This window comes from Ooceraea biroi, chromosome 10 (assembly GCF_003672135.1).
Source record: "Ooceraea biroi isolate clonal line C1 chromosome 10, Obir_v5.4, whole genome shotgun sequence".
In the NCBI taxonomy this organism is placed as follows: Eukaryota; Metazoa; Arthropoda; class Insecta; order Hymenoptera; family Formicidae; genus Ooceraea; species Ooceraea biroi.
In genome coordinates, this window is record NC_039515.1 from 10,683,154 (window position 1) to 10,699,825 (window position 16,672).

Genomic DNA, 16,672 nt, shown 5'->3' on the forward strand with positions numbered 1-16,672 from the left:
AAAAGTATTCAAAATAAGTATTATATTATAAAGAACACTAAATATTTGTACATATAATTTTACCAGTATTCTTTAACTTATTGCAGTTAATCTATGCATATGTAAAATGGTAGTAGATGCAAAAGTCGCATTGCAAGAATGCAACACCGAGTCATTTCCACTTCTACGGAGTATTTAGGAATACTTAACTTCATTATCAATCTTTAGAGTTTTGTACATTTGATAATGATAAGCATTTCTAAATGTTCTGTAGAAGCGAAGACGACTCGGTATTGTATTCTTCAACGTGACTTTTGCATATATGCAAAATGTCATTTCCACTTCTACAAAGCATTTAGAAATACTTAATTTCATTATCAATCTTTAGAGTTTTGTACATTTGATAATGATAAGCATTTCTAAATGCATTCTAAATGTTCCGTAGAAGTGAAGACGACCCGGTATTGTATTCTTGCAATGTGACTTTTGCATACATAACCTACTACACCATTTTACATATGCATAGGTTAACTGCAATAAGTTAAAGAATACTAGTAAAAATATATGCACAAATATTTAGTCTTTATAATAATACTTATTTTTAATCAATGTTAAGGATTACCTTGGATAAAGAGAGCACTTCCATACCACGCAACAACACGCTGAAAGAACCAGCAAGAACTGAAAAGAACGCAAGGATGCCAACGAAAAGAGGAAACATTTTAAATATATATGTTATATTCATGTTATAATATATATAATATAAAATGAATATAACATCTCTATATAACACGTTGTATAACATCAAAGTAATAATAATATAGCATTTGTAATATCACGTGTTATGTTCAATTTATATTGCTGTTATATTATTATTATTTAAGACCATCTTAAGTACATTCATAAGATATTTGAATTGATACGAATAAATATTTTAATACACATATACATATATAAATATGTCAATACAAATGTGGTTTTTGAAAATACTTGGCGCTGCTAAATCGAATAAAAAATTCTCAACAAATCGAACCAATATGTTAATTGCCTTATTCTCTTTCTTCCTCTCTTGTGAATGTGTGTGTGTGTATTTCGGCGATTGTGTTATGTAAGTTAGGTGTGTGTGTGTGTGCCCCTCTCTCGTGCGCGCGCGCGTGTGTGTGAGACATTAGAGTTAAGTATAGAATAAGTGTAATTAACTACATTTGTACATATATTTTATGTATTTCGGCAAGTTGTGTAAATTAGAGTCTAAGCAAATTATTGTAATGGTTAGATTATTTAAATACTAAGAGAATTTTTTATTCGGTTTAACAGCGCCAAGTATTTTCAAAAAACACATTTGTATTGATATATTTATATATGTATATGTATTAAAATATTTATTCGTATCAATTCAAATATCTTATAAATGTACTTAAAATGGTCTTAAATAAGAATCAACAATGAATATCGGCTAAAGAGTAATAATAAAAAGTAATAGATTTTCTGGTTTGCATAAATACCCATTGTAGTTGGCGCAATTTGTTGATATCATTAGTTTTGTAGAGTTCTTTTTTGAAAGAACTTCGGGCGCGTAGAGTTCTTTTTTGAAAGAACTTCGGGTGTGTAGAATTCTTTTTTGAAAGAATTTCGGGCGCGTATACTTGGCGCTTTTTTTTAAAAAGGTAATTTTGTTGTGATTTCACACATTTTGTAGTGTGAAGTATTCTTTTTTATACTATATGAGGAGATGAATGCCATAAACAGATGTATGTAAAAATGGTGAAAGTATTTAATTATTACATGATCAAATGTCAGTCAAAATTTTATTAAAATTCCTTAATTCATACCCAGTAAGCAAACTATCAGCAGTATGTCGACAGATTGGCAGCAGATTCAATCAGAATAATGCAATAGATCCGGTACCATCTGTGTCCGCATTAAGATTGTGTTCTGCCAGCAGATCCTGCTAACATGATCTGACAGCAGATTGGCGACAGAAACCGAGCAGAGCCTGCCGACATAACCTGGCGGCAGATTGGCGGCAGAAATAGAGCAGGATCTGCGCAGTGTAGTTGGCAGCAGATTGGGAGCAGAAATCGAGCAGGCTCTGCGAGAAAGTGCCGTAGTAGTACAAATTTATTGGAGCAATATTGGTTAACAATATAAATCTAATTTTTTATGTGGGGTATGAATTAATTTCTTATATTGGTCCACTATTGTAAAGTAATCTGTTTTTTAATCAATATTTAATTTGATTAAATGGGCAAATTTAATGCCTTCAGATTGCTTGCGGCGTGTGTGGACGTTGTCCATGAGAACCTCTGTGCCGCAAGTGCAAAAATTCTTAGAAAAATTAATATTATTATGTCAAGACACGTATATTAACTTATATAACTGTCAGGCTAAATCTTAACGTCGAATAAGAACTCGACATGTTCACTACCTAGCGGTGCGGAGCGAAAACGTATATTCCTAGCCGTGTAAATTTGAATAGTGTCAAAAGCTGCAGATCCTGTTCGGTTTCTGCCGCCAACCTGGCGCCAAGTTATGTCGGCAGGCTCTGTTCGGTTTCTGTTGCCAATCTGCTGCCAACTACACTGCGCAGATCCTGCTCTATTTCTGCCGCCAATCTGCCGCCAGGTTATGTCGGCAGGCTCTGTTCAGTTTCTGCCGCCAATCTGCTGTCAGATCATGTTATAAGCAGGATCTGCTGGCAGAACACAAGCTTAATGCGGACACAGATGGTACCGGATCTGCTGCATTATTCTGCTTCATATCTGCTGCCAATCTGTCGGCATACTGCTGACAGTGTGCTTACTGGGTGGATTTTGTACCCAATCTGTGGCCTCTCTGCTCACATATTTTGTCGAACAGACTTTGCCAATGTCTGTTCTTCGCAGGTTTGGCTGACTGGGTAATCACTTATACATATGTCTATATTATGCACAATACGTTAAATATATTTATTTATTATCAAATTTTTGTAAGAATAGTATATAAACATCTTTAGCACCTCTAGGCCATTGTCTTTTTTTAATTTGTGCATCATCACCTTCAATCCAATTACTAGACATTCCTTCTCTACATATACTCGTGTAATGACCATCCTCAATACATAAACTGATAAACCACTATGAAATATAGCATTCATAAGCTTATACATTTGTCCAACTATTAAAACTTTAGTTGTAGGAATAGTTCATATATTAAATTTACGTATTGCCCAGGCAGCACATGTTAGCCTAATATATGTTTCTTAACGTATCTAATGTCTAAGAAACATAAAGTACCATTCGAGAAACGGTTTAAATAGAAACCGTTTCTAGACCTAAATTTCAAAAACGTATTTTTCACGTTTCCACAGAAACGAAAAATTTATTTTATTAAATTGATCCGAAATTATATAATTAATATAAAAAGAATAATAATTTCTTAAGTTCTTCTTAATTTGTGAGTATTAATTATTTCTTTTTAATTTGTGAGTATTAATTAGTTTACATCGTTTCAATGTACTCGATTATGGAACAAGAGACAAAAATCAACACAAGTGTGTGTGTGTGTGTGTGTGTGCTTAAGTATACATAATTTTACACTTTTGAAATGCAGAGATTAATTTCAATAATTATATGAATTTTATCTTGGCAAATTTCAAAAAGTGTGGGATATATGGAGATTTTGTTTGTTATAATTACGTAAAAGCTATTTAAAAAATTTTTTCATTGAAAATGATTTATGTATCATACGTCCTTTTATGTGATTATTATATGTCATGTCCATTTATGTGATGTGATGATTCTTTTGTAAGTGAAACAAAAAAAGTTGTACCTATTTTATTTTTAAATTTATGTTTTTATTTATACATTTACATTTCGCGGAAAAATAACATAATTATTGCGCGCGCCGGTATCGAGCGCACGTTCGCATGATCGGTAGCAAGAGATAGAAAAGGCTATATATTGTTTTCTTCTACGCTAAACATTCGAACATCGAAGCATCGGCCTGTTGATTGTCGAGCGCAGTGGAACGCACATGTTTGTACACGTTTGTGTATTATGCAGTCGGGTTTTCTTTTGTGTGTGCCTAGGCTATCTTGCGAGTATCGGCGCTTTGGTTAATTGAATTATTAACCTTATTTCCCATTATTGCCTTGAACGGAAAGCTGTTCTGTTCTGCAAAAAGAAGAAGAGTTAGGCTCGGGCTCGATTTCATCATCATCTCTCTCTCTCTCTCTCTACAGAAGGTGGGAAAAGCTAGTTTATTAAGGTAAGCATTGTGTACTGATTTATTAATATATTCTAATTACATGATTGAGAATTTATTACCTAATTAAGAAATTTATTTATTGAAACAAGTTATCTCGACATGAATATTCTTAACCTATAAATATTGTTACGTGTTCGGGCAGACTTCAGACATAACAATATCATATGATATTGTAAAGAAAGCAAGACAAATTAAATAAAGCAGATAAATTGTTTCAATAAATAAAATTCTTAATAGATAATAAATATGCACTATATCAAAATATAAGACGTGTACACCTTCGTCAAAAACAATTTCTTCTCCATCATGTTTATTTCCAAGACGTTCATCTCCAAAACGTTCACCTTGTAATATTGTACTAAGTTCGAAAAGTTCCTCATCAAGAGGAACTGAGTCTTCACAGCGCTTACATGACATTCCATTAAATACTTCACTTAGGTACCTATCAGGTACGGTTTTGACAGGATTTTTTTATATTTACAAAATCATAATAGCACCGATTAGCATCGATTGCGAACAAACTAAGTTAGATTTTGTTATTTTTTCAATACTTTTATTTGTCTAAACGTTACATGTTTTTTTCAGATTTGTTTCGTGTTATTATTACAAAATTAGGAGCATTAGAAAACTATGAATATACTTCTTCCAATGGTGAAGCAACTTATAGTACACTTCCGACTATCGAAAGTATCTCATATGGAAGGTGTTCCCAAACTTCCAGTTGACAGTGATGAAAATTTGGAATTCGAAAGGTTTTTAGATACTAATACAAATTTTGAGTACATGGTAATTGTTATTTCTGTTGTCCTCTTTATTTGATCTATTCATCAGTGTCAAATAGTGTTAAAGTTAAACTTTATGTTTCGAATACTGAAATTCTAACACTACAATTTGAAATTCTTTCTTTTGTATTGTGATTATCTTTTTTTATTGCTTTATGTTTTTCATATAAAACTAACACATTAATTATCATCGTTGTTTGATAGGTTAATACTTTAAGCATATCAGGTGGCACAACTGTTTCTCAGATCAGTAGGACTCTGGAAAGAATAATTACAAATAATTATGCTTGAAATTTTAACGGCAGGAAGAACACCGAAGAAATCTTTCAAGATTCTTAAAATAAAGGACTTAGTCATAGGTTTGTCTTGTTTTTTTCTTCTTTTATAACAAATTTTATATAAATACTAATCATGATAGACAATACATACGATATTACATATGTTAATTTCTTATTGATGTTTACATATAAGTTTTGCGCTGAAAAATTATTTTCTGATTAAATTTTCTTCCAAAAACTTCATTATTGTTGAATCATAATTTCACATGTTTATTGTTGTATCGTCTTAATTTTTAGTATTGATCAACATTTATCACATTTAATATATGGCATTTGATCATATGTAAATTTATCTCTTTTGTTTTTAGCTATTGTCAAGGCTATTGAACCAAATGCTGCAATATATGATGTAGAAAAGCCCATAAAAGATTGACTCAAATTAGCACCTCTTCGTGTAACCTTAGCCGATTCCAGGGCATTGAAGACAAATTCAAGAAAAGTATAATTTCTCATCGTTTCAGTTTCGATATTAATGTTTATTTTGTATTTACATATTTCTATCCATTCCATTTCAAGAATTTGAGATTTATTATTTAGTAATTTGCAGGACAATTAGGAATATGTATTATCATAGTATTCTGCAATGTACTCGCACTCGCCACTGAAACGTGTTCTCATTGAAGCATTAAAATAAGTATATATCTCTTTACCACCTAATAATGTATCGCAAAGATGACCGATAATATAAAAGCACTGTTAGTTGTTTTGTTATAATGTTATGCGTAATACAATTATGTAATTAAAAATTAAAACCAAAATTGATAAAAACTTTTAGTTTAAAAACTTACATTTAAAACTTAAATTTAAAACTTAGTACATATATGTATACGCAATGTGCAATATTATATACTTTTACACATTTTTAGTTGGCGATGTTCCTGATACTTTGACGGTGGTAAAAAGATATAACAAAAATTATATACTTTAATACCATAAAAATATCAGTAACAGTTTAGCATTTTATTTTATAATGTTTCAGTTTTATATTATGTATTAGTTTAATATTACATTAACATTTAGTTTATTTTGTAGCTTGTGTGTGTAATGCTTTTACAACTTTTATATGCGTTAATTAATTTTATTTTAACGTTGTTATTTACTCCTTAAACATTAAGTATCACATTTATTCTCATTTATAATACTAAAAACATCGTACTTTTAAGTTGTACCGACATTTTCCTTATAAAACATATACAAAAAAACCTGAAGTTTTAGTACAAATGTACAATTCTAAATTGTGTTGTATTTCTAAAATATATTATTTATAATTATGTTCTGCAAATGTTATCAAAAACAGAATATGAAGTTCACATATATATACAGGGTGGTCCTGAAATTTTACATATATGTATATATATGTAAATATAAAAATATAACTTTTAATAAAAAGTGTAGTTGAATGTTTAATCTCTACATGCGCGCGTTCGGAGGGAAACCTCTTTGGTCGCTTTTATTTTATCGTCATTGTGTGTGTGTGTGTGTTTGTGCACGCGTGCGTGTGTGTGTAGAATGATTATAAAGGAAAATCTCAAAGAAAGCGTCTTCTTCGATATAGTATATAAGGTGTAATTTTCTATATTACCAATACCAATTTCAGAAATCGTTTAAAATACTTTTATATATCAAAGTTTTATTTATATGATAAAGCATAAAAAGATATACGTTCAGCTTTCCAAATGATTTTTGTACACTAAAAAACAAAGTGACAAATGTTGTTTCTTAATTTGCCAAAGAAATTTTATATGAAGCATCATTGATAAATTTTCAAGCAATATTTGTCATTATTATTAATTGCACAAAGAGTATATTTAGAAAGCATAATATATCAGTATCTCAGAGGTAGGCAGTGTTAAGTCACAGTTTTTGCAAAAACAAAATTTTTATATTTTATGAATGAGGTTGTTAAGGAAATGTTAAGTTAATTCATAAAATATAAAAGTCTAGTTTTTTTACAAAAATGTGACTTGACACTGATCTATCTTTGAGGCATTGATATATAGAATTGATATTTTTCTGACGGTTTCTGAAACGTTTATTTTCCCGAAAAAGAAACGTTTCTCCTAACGTTTTTTTGGTGGACATTTTTCTCCTAAATAAACGTTTCAATAAAATGGTTATGAAACGTTACGGCAAAACGTTTATGAAACGGTTTTGAAACCAATGTGTGCTGCCTGGGTGCTTTCACCATTTTATCATCTTGGGATAAAAATAATACTAAATGAATAATAACTATATCTTTCGTTACTGTTAATTCGTTCTTAAACAAAATATCATTTCCTGTACACTGTTCGCATGACGCATTATCTGATTGACACCAATGTGAAAATGTAACATTTAATAAATCATTAAGATAATAGCTTTTTTCCCAAATTGTTAATATAGGTATTGAAATAACTACATCCTTATAAGTAAATTCCTTTGTATAATCACAAGATTTACATCGACTAGTAGAAGTTACTTGATGCTCTACCAGTTGTCTTATACAATCATATTTTGTGCACAGGATTGTAAGAAACTCGAACATATCACGTTTTACATTTATTGAAAACGGTTCTCCTAAATATTGCCGTACTGTATATGTATTCAAATCCCATACAGCACAAAATATTCGGAGAATATTCTAACATGATTTCCATATATTCTGAGAATATTCGAAAAGAATATTCATAAACAGTTCCACGAATGTTCTAAATGTTATTGGTATGTTATTTGGTAAGTACTCAGAATATTCTAATGATATTTCAATGAATATTCTTATAATATTTTATTTCTTATAATATTTCCCACAATATTCCTAGAATTCCTATACACTCTAAAAATGGCTTCATCGTAAGTGTTTGAATTATACACATTTAAGCAGAAATAATGTTTGACTTATCAAACGCAAGTGGAAAAGCGTTTGAGTTTCAAACACTTTTGTATCAAACATTGCTATATATATATATATTAAAATTGTTTTGCTAAAATCAAACATGAGTTAAATTAAACAGATATATACGTTTGATTTTTAAACGGGAACAAAATAAAACACAATTTGTGTTTGATTATTAGAAAGTCAAACATATTTATATTTCAAACACTTTCTAATTACACACTTATGAAACAAACACTTACAAACTTAAGCACTGAATTCTTACAAAATTTCAACAAACTAGATGGCGCTCGCGGCGCAGTTTCTCGCGAGCAAGAGTTGACTAACAAGGTATTTATTAAATCGCGATACACTGGGAATATCTGATAATCTGATGGTCGGACTAAGATGCAGTAATCTCTCGCTCTAGGAACCAATTCATCCACTACGCGCCAACAAATTCGTTAGACTTAAAACATATAAACATTTGATTTGCAGGAAATTTCAATTAAGTAGAAAATCAAACACCTTACGCGTGTAATATAATTAAACACCAACCACAAACCCAACACTTATAAATGTTTGAAATGTCAAACATTATAATAAGCATCTTGAAAACGGCGACAACGAAAGTGTTTGAAATTTCAAACACTTATTATTTAGAGTGTATATATAGAAACAGTCCATAAACATACGCAAAATGTTCATAGAATATGCTACAGAATATTTATAGAACATTCAGAGAATGTGAGTTTTTGTCTACTTCAAATGTTCCATGGAAGGTTCACAAAAACTCTGAAGCATTATATGAGAATATTCTAAACATTCTCCGATATTATTCTATGAATGATCATAGAACGATCTTGTGCTGTATGGGATTGCACATTCCATTTTCATATCGATGCGTCAACATTCTTAAAACATCTGATTTATTACAATTAAACAGTTGTTTTCTAATGCCGGGATTTAAATGCATTAGACATTGCAATGCTGCATTTGCATAACACGAAACATTATCTGTATTTTGTAAACCATGTAAATCCCAAGCAATATTTTGCCGTGATATTTGATTTTGACAATTCTCTTGAAGCAATTACTTTTGACAATGCCCATGGAACATCTTTCACTTTGCGATAGCGTTCTTTTGTAACAATAATTTACAATGAGATTTTAAGGCATAAAACTTAAAATTTAGGCTCGATTGCACCTTTGTGTTTTTATAAAGGGCACATTAAAAAGAGACGAAGGGTGAATTAAGAGTGAATATTCTCAATTATAAGCTTTATAATAAATATTCTAAATATTTTACTATTTTAATTTTTTAATTATATCGATATCTTAACAAATGGCAAGGTTAGCTATTTTTTATTTAAACAAATGTTAATAACTTTTAAAAGTTCAACTATAAACCAAACAACTAGAAACGATCCCGAAAAAGACAGCGCAAGCGGATTCGCGATATCTTAACAAATGGCAAAGTTAGCTATTTTTTATTTAAACAAATGGTAATAACTTTTAAAAGTTTAACTACAAACGAAACAACTAGAAACGATTCTGAAAATGATAGCGCAAGCGGATTCACGATATCTTAACAAATGGCAAATTAGCTATTTTTTATTTAAACAAATGTTAATAACTTTTGACAATTCAACTACAAACGAAACAACTAGAAACGATTTTGAAAAAGACAGCGCAAGCGGATTCGCGATATCTTAACAAATAGCAAAAGTAGCTATTTTTCATTTAAACAAATGTTAATTAATACCTTTTGAACAGTTCAACTACAAACAAAACGAAACTACAAACGATTATCAAAAAGTCAGCGCAATCAGATTCGCGATATCTCAATCACACAGATATACCAACAGCATGAGATCGCTGCTGCCACCTATCGGAGCAAAACTGTACTGTACAAACGACGATGACAATGATGACGACGACGTTTCTTAATCGAAAATTTACCAATTTCAGACTTTGCATCGCAATATCTCCGCTCGTAGGGCACGTAGGAGAAAAATGAAAACACTTTTATTACATAATTCGACCGCAAGCTATCCATTGAGCCTACTTAGAAGTTGATCGGATCAGCCGTTACTGAGATCCGATAATCTAAGCGTCTCTGAAAACGTCGCGTCGCGTAATAGTACACGGTCGGTCTCGCTGCGCGTATACTTGGCGCGAGACACTACCGTGTCTCTTGATCTAAAGACCTGGTTTCGTTTTGAGCTCTATCTTAAAGAACTGATTAAAGATACCTGAAAATAAAGGAGTAGTAAAGAACAATGCAACCAATAAGACACATAAAACAATAGTTTGATCCACAAATGGCGAACAAACGTAATGATATAACAAATCGTAATTCAATCAGAATAAACAGAAATTATTATAGTTAAAACATTTTAGGATTGAATAGGAGCAATTGATCGTATACAATACAATATATAGACAATCTCGTATAAATAGAAGTTAAATATATACCCAATCTCGTATAAATATAAGTTCACTAAATTTGAGATTAAAGAGTAAGAGTCGGGTAAAACTCAGTCACCTTTCGGCAGTCACAGATTAGGAGTAAGAGCCGGATAAAGACTCAGTCACCTCGTAGAGGCAGTCACAATGTAAGAAAAGAGAGTCGGCTAAAGACTCATTCACCTCGTAGAGGCAGTCACAATGTTAGAATAAAAGTCAGATAAAGACTCAGTCACCTCATAGAGGCATTCGCTTGATCAGAGCCGAACAAAGAAGTATTTTCACCTACTTACATAAATCTTCGTGAGTGAAGACGAATCAGATGGTGGACAGAACGATGCAACAACGGCGGAAATTGCGCTATGGCTTGCATCGGCCTTTCGTCTCAAATAAAGGAAGTTTTTCCCCGGACCTTCCAGATAATTGATACTAGCCGTCTCTTCGTCACAAAATAGCCTTTCGCCGTTGCAATTTCCAATTTGACTCGTTAAGAGCTCCAAATATCCTCCAGGAAAAGATCGCTCGAACCCAATCGTTACGAGAAAAAAATGTAAGAAGAAGAAAGGACCCACCCGAACAAAGACGAACCAAAAACAGGCGCGTCGCTCCGCGCCACCCACGTCGCCGCGCGCTCGCTCACTCTATCGATTCTTTATCGATTCCCCTTTGCGCTCTCGGCGTCGGTAAAGTCGCCTGTTTCCGCAACAGGAAACATACTTTGTTAACATACTTTGTTGCAATTCTGTTAGCACACTTCCGTCAATATGCAACATTTTCACCGTTCTATTGTCAGATCTGCTCTAATGTTGTCGTCAATTTGACTGTGGAATATGTTCGTCAGATTTGGTTCACATTGGAGACCAACTGAGGACACAGCAGGCTCTGGCTTTGGCATGTTCCGTTGACATTTGTTTCTCATTTGGCAACATCCCACAACCAAAATGTTTGCTGGGAGCTGAATGAGGACGCAGTTGGTGTCAGTCTGCTAACATGTTCTGATTAAATCTGTTACCAATCTGCCGACAGACTGCTACCATTTTGCTTACTGGGTCGCATCCACCGAGACTAACCGGATGCGTCGAACGTCATACGCGCCAGTGATTGCTTCAACGGCAATCACCTTATAGATTGCGAGCTGTTGGCTCTGGTTTTTGGTAAACCATTGTACAAAATAATAAAAATACTGTTCCAGGCATAAAGCGTACTATTCTTTTCCTAACACTCATTTCCCGCGTAACTAGATTTTTTTAATCTGTAAAACAATCCGACGTCTTTGTCGCTTTGATAGCAGCCGGCGCTAGAAAATATATTATTACACGTATCGCTTCTCTAAAACATTCTTATGGTTCCTAGAAATATGTTTAAATAAACATCTCTTTGACTGCAGCCAGCGCTCGAAGACTCACGTGCCCCCCCCCCCCCCCCATAGGTAACGCTATACCCTCGCACTCCGGAGATACCCCCCGCCCCGCACCCCCCCTCGGAGCTTCGGAATAGAATTGGTATGTTATTCCTACTTATATGTTCTATCGCATCGTGAATTTGTACGTTACAATTTTGAGCATATCCTGATTACAAAAAGAAATATATACAATCCGCTCAATGCGAAAGATAATTGTGCAAATCTAATGAATTGTATTATATTCTTGAAAATATTATATATACAGGGTGTCCCGGGTTTTAACCGACAAACTGCGGGAGCATATTCTACTAGTGGAAATAAGAAAAAATTCTTATATCGAGTTTGCTTAGAAATGCTTTATTACAAAGTTATAAACCAATATTGAAAAGAAATATGAGATAAGTAACAACGGAACATAGTGTAGAATTTGGAAGGTCAAAGATGTTTACGTTATGTGTATTCACATGTATTCATGTTCACTATGTTGAAACGATTCAGTATAATTGTTACTTTCACAACAGTAGCCGTTAGATTTCAATCGTCGTGTCAACTAGCAATTACTATCAGAATGCCAAAAGTGTTTTCAAATGAGGAATACACCGATATTCATTTCGTGTACGGATTCTGTGACGGAAATGCACGAGCTGCCGTACGAGAGTATCAACGTAGATTTCCTAACAGGAGAGTACCAGATAGATTTAAAGCAACGAATTACTAATTCAGTTACTGAGACGCAACAAAATTTTCAGGAATGTCGTACTGTAACAAATTCTGTACTACGTCGATGTCTAGCTTGTATCGATGTGCAAGGACAACATTTTGAAATGCGTCACTAAATCATTGCTTAGATAATTTATATTTTTGTGAAAAAATCCGTTGTTACTTATCTGATATTTCTTTTCAATATTGGTTTATAACTTTGTAATAAAGCATTTCTAAGCAAACTCGATATAAGAATTTTTTCTTATTTCCACTAGTAGAATATGCTCCCGCAGTTTGTCGGTTAAAACCCGGGACACCCTGTATACTTCTTGAAAACATACATACAAAGTGTGTTTGAAACTTTCCAGATTAATTTCAATAAGCTGCATATGCATTGAGTTTTGAACATGAACTTTCTAGGTCTCGTTAATTGGGATGATGCCTTTGCTAATAACTCTATTGATGATGCAGTCAATTTTTTTTATTCTCAGCTTAACCACGTGATTTCTGCCTTCGTCCCTGTTCAGACTGTTGTTAAATTCTCGTATCCTAATTGGTTTTCCAAGGAGCTGATCTCTCTCATAAAGGCCAAAAAACTTGCTCATTGTACTTTCAAGCGGACTAATGCTTATGCGGATTATTTGGTTTTTTCTCATCTAAGGGAAAACTGTAAAGCCTTGTCTGCTCAGTGTTGGTCAGCATATGTGAGCAAAACCGAAGCAGCTCTATCATCGGATGCTAGAATTTTCTGGAGCATTGTCAAGAATGCTCGTACATCTGAGCATCGCTCGGCGCGCATTTGCCACGATGATGTGTTCTTGGAAAGTGATGCAGCAATTGCAAATTGTTTTGCCGATCACTTTGAGTCTGTATACTCACGGATTACTGATTATGATAATCACTTTTCGATTCAGAAGTGTCTAGATATCTCCGGATTTGACATTTCTGAAGTTGAAGTTTTTAACTCTGTTAACTCGCTATCCTTAAATTGTGGTGCTGGTTTAGACGGGATTCCTCCATCATTTATTAAGTCATGCGCTTTTATTATGCCGCATATACTGTGTTTACTGTTTAATAAATCTATAAATGATGGAATTTTCCCTACTGTGTGGAAGCAGTGTCTGGTCACGCCCACATTTAAGGGTGGTGATCAATCGCGGGTTACTAATTATAGGCATCTGTAAACAGAGTGTTATCCCTAAAATTTTTGATTGAATAGTTGCGCGCAAATTAAGTTCTTTATGCAAAAATGTGATAGTTGAGGAGCAACATGGCTTTGTGTCGGGGCGGTCTACTGTGACTAATCTTTTGATTTACAGTGATTTTTTAACATCATCTATCGAACTTGGGTATCAGGTGGATGCAGTTTATACCGATTTCAGTAAAGTCTTTGATACGGTTGATCACCTAATTCTGATAAGGAAGTTGGAACTCCTTGGTATCGGTGGAGTTTTTCTGCGCTGGCTTCTAAGTTTTTTATCGGACAGGACGCCGATTGTTAAGTTTGATAACAGTTTATCAAGACCTATTGCTGTTACGTCTGGGGTCCCGCAGGGCTCTCATCTAGGTCCCATTCTCTTCATTTTATTTATTAATGACATTGTGCGATCTTTTTTACATAGTAAGTTTTTATTATATGCTGACGATTTGAAGATCTTTCGCCGTGTTGAGGGTCCTGGGGATGCGACTCTGTTGCAGGATGACTTAGTGAGGCTTGAAGCCTGGTGCAGGAAAACCATATGCATCTATGATAAATGTGAATAAATGCCATGTTGTTCATTTCGGTCGTAGGCTTGACCCGATCCATTGCGGTTGCACTCTCGGTGCGGAACCTCTACGCGTAGTTTCTGTTGTTAGGGATCTGGGTGTAACATTTAGTCATGATTTAACATTTAAAACTCACATTCAAACAGTTGTATCTCTTTCTTTGAAGAACCTTGGCTTTATTATCCGCTGGGGTAAGCAGTTTAATAATGTCAATACAATTAGATTATTGTTTTGTGCCTTCGTTCGCTCAAAGTTGGAATACTGTTTTCTTGTATGGAATCCGTATCATGGGTATTTAATTGATTTGATCGAGCGTGTACAGCACAAGTTTTTGCGTTTTGCGAGCTTTCATGTGGGTTTGCCTATGCCTGTCGATTACCATGACTATTAGTCGATTCTAACTAGGCTTAATATGTTGTCTTTGCAAAATAGAAGAGTGCTTAATGACTTACTTTTTATTTTTAAGCTATTGAACTGTAAAATTGACTGCCCAGCCATTCTGACATCTATACGATTGAATGTTCCGCTGGCAAATCTGAGGCACCCTACTATATTTTATGTAGACCATCATCGAACTTTATATGCTCAAAATTCATTTAATTCTAGAGTATGTACTGCTGGAAATTCCGTTTCGTCTTTTGTTGATTTTTTTAGCGGTAATGTAAATGCGTTTAAGTCTGCGATTGTCCGACACTTATCATAATTCTTTATTTATTATACTCTTTTGTGTCTGTTTATTTGTAATTTCTTTTCCTCTTTTTTTATGTTATTCTGCGCTATGTATTTCCATGTATACTAAAGGGCGATGCCCGTTAATAAAGTTTATTATTATTATTATTATTATTATTATCATCATGAATTTCTTATGAAATCGTAAAATCGTTTGCATTGCAAATGTTTGATCTTTATTTGACTATTCAAAGCGACGAAGGCGCAGTCGACTGGTAATCCTGAAAAGATAAAAACTCATTGACAGACAGGAAGGACGTACGCGATAAATTTACACTTTATTTCTTATATATTATATTACACTATAGACAGGCTTTTTCACTCGCGTACGTGTCTATCCTTTGGAAAATGGCAGTAGTGCTCAAACGTACGTAGACCCAAAAAAGATGGCAGTAAATTCAGCAAATGTCGCGCGCGCGCACACCGATACTCGCAAGTAGCGCTTAACGATATTATAACATTTCTTCTCAGACATCGTTACGGATCACATATATCCATCGAAAGCGAGAGGAGACAAGTGAATCGAACTGTAATCGTACCTAACACGCTTTAAAGAACGCTCAACTCTTGTGTAATTAGCAAGATAAAATTATATGTAAAAGCCTTTATAATACGTATCGTAATATAATCTAAATCGTATAAAAAGATTGGATTACTCAATCGTATTGGATAAACTAAAGGCCGTGGCACACGAAAAAACTTAAGCAGTAAGACTTAAAACTTAAGAGATGCGATCAATCACAAGTTTTAAGTTTCAAAATGGCTGCTTACGTTCTCGAAGTGATTGGTCGCATCTCTTAAGTTGTAAGTCTTACTGCTTAAGTTTTTTCGTGTGCCACGGCCTTAAGTCGCGCAAGACGGAACGAAATAATGCAGAAAACAGATTGCTATGTATTATTATATGTATATCAGTATATTGTATATACAGGGTGTCCCGGGTTTTAACCGACAAACTGCGGGAGCATATTCTACTAGTGGAAATAAGAAAAAATTCTTATATCGAGTTTGCTTAGAAATGCTTTATTACAAAGTTATAAACCAATATTGAAAAGAAATATCAGATAAGTAACAACGGATTTTTTCACAAAAATAAAAATTATCTAAGCAATGATTTAGTGACGCATTTCAAAATGTTGTCCTTGCACATCGATACAAGCTAGACATCGACGCAGTACAGAATTTGTTACAGTACGACATTCCTGAAAATTTTCTTGCATCTCAGTAACTGAATTAGTAATTCGTTGCTTTAAATCTATCTGGTACTCTCCTGTTAGGAAATCTACGTTGATACTCTCGTACGGCAGCTCGTGCATTTCCGTCACAGAATCCGTACACGAAATGAATATCGGTGTATTCCTCATTTGAAAACACTTTTGGCATTCTGATAGTAATTGCTAGTTGACAC

At 33.6% G+C, this 16,672-nt stretch overlaps 1 long non-coding RNA gene across 1 annotated transcript; it reads left to right on the plus strand.

The window, feature by feature from the left end:
• The first annotated feature begins 3,558 nt into the window (after positions 1-3,558).
• On the plus strand, positions 3,559-6,549 carry LOC113562769. The gene is made up of 4 exons (XR_003407167.1): positions 3,559-4,227; positions 4,813-5,013; positions 5,214-5,368; positions 5,656-6,549. It is a non-coding gene; the product is annotated as an uncharacterized LOC113562769 (long non-coding RNA).
• The last annotated feature ends 10,123 nt before the right edge of the window (positions 6,550-16,672 follow it).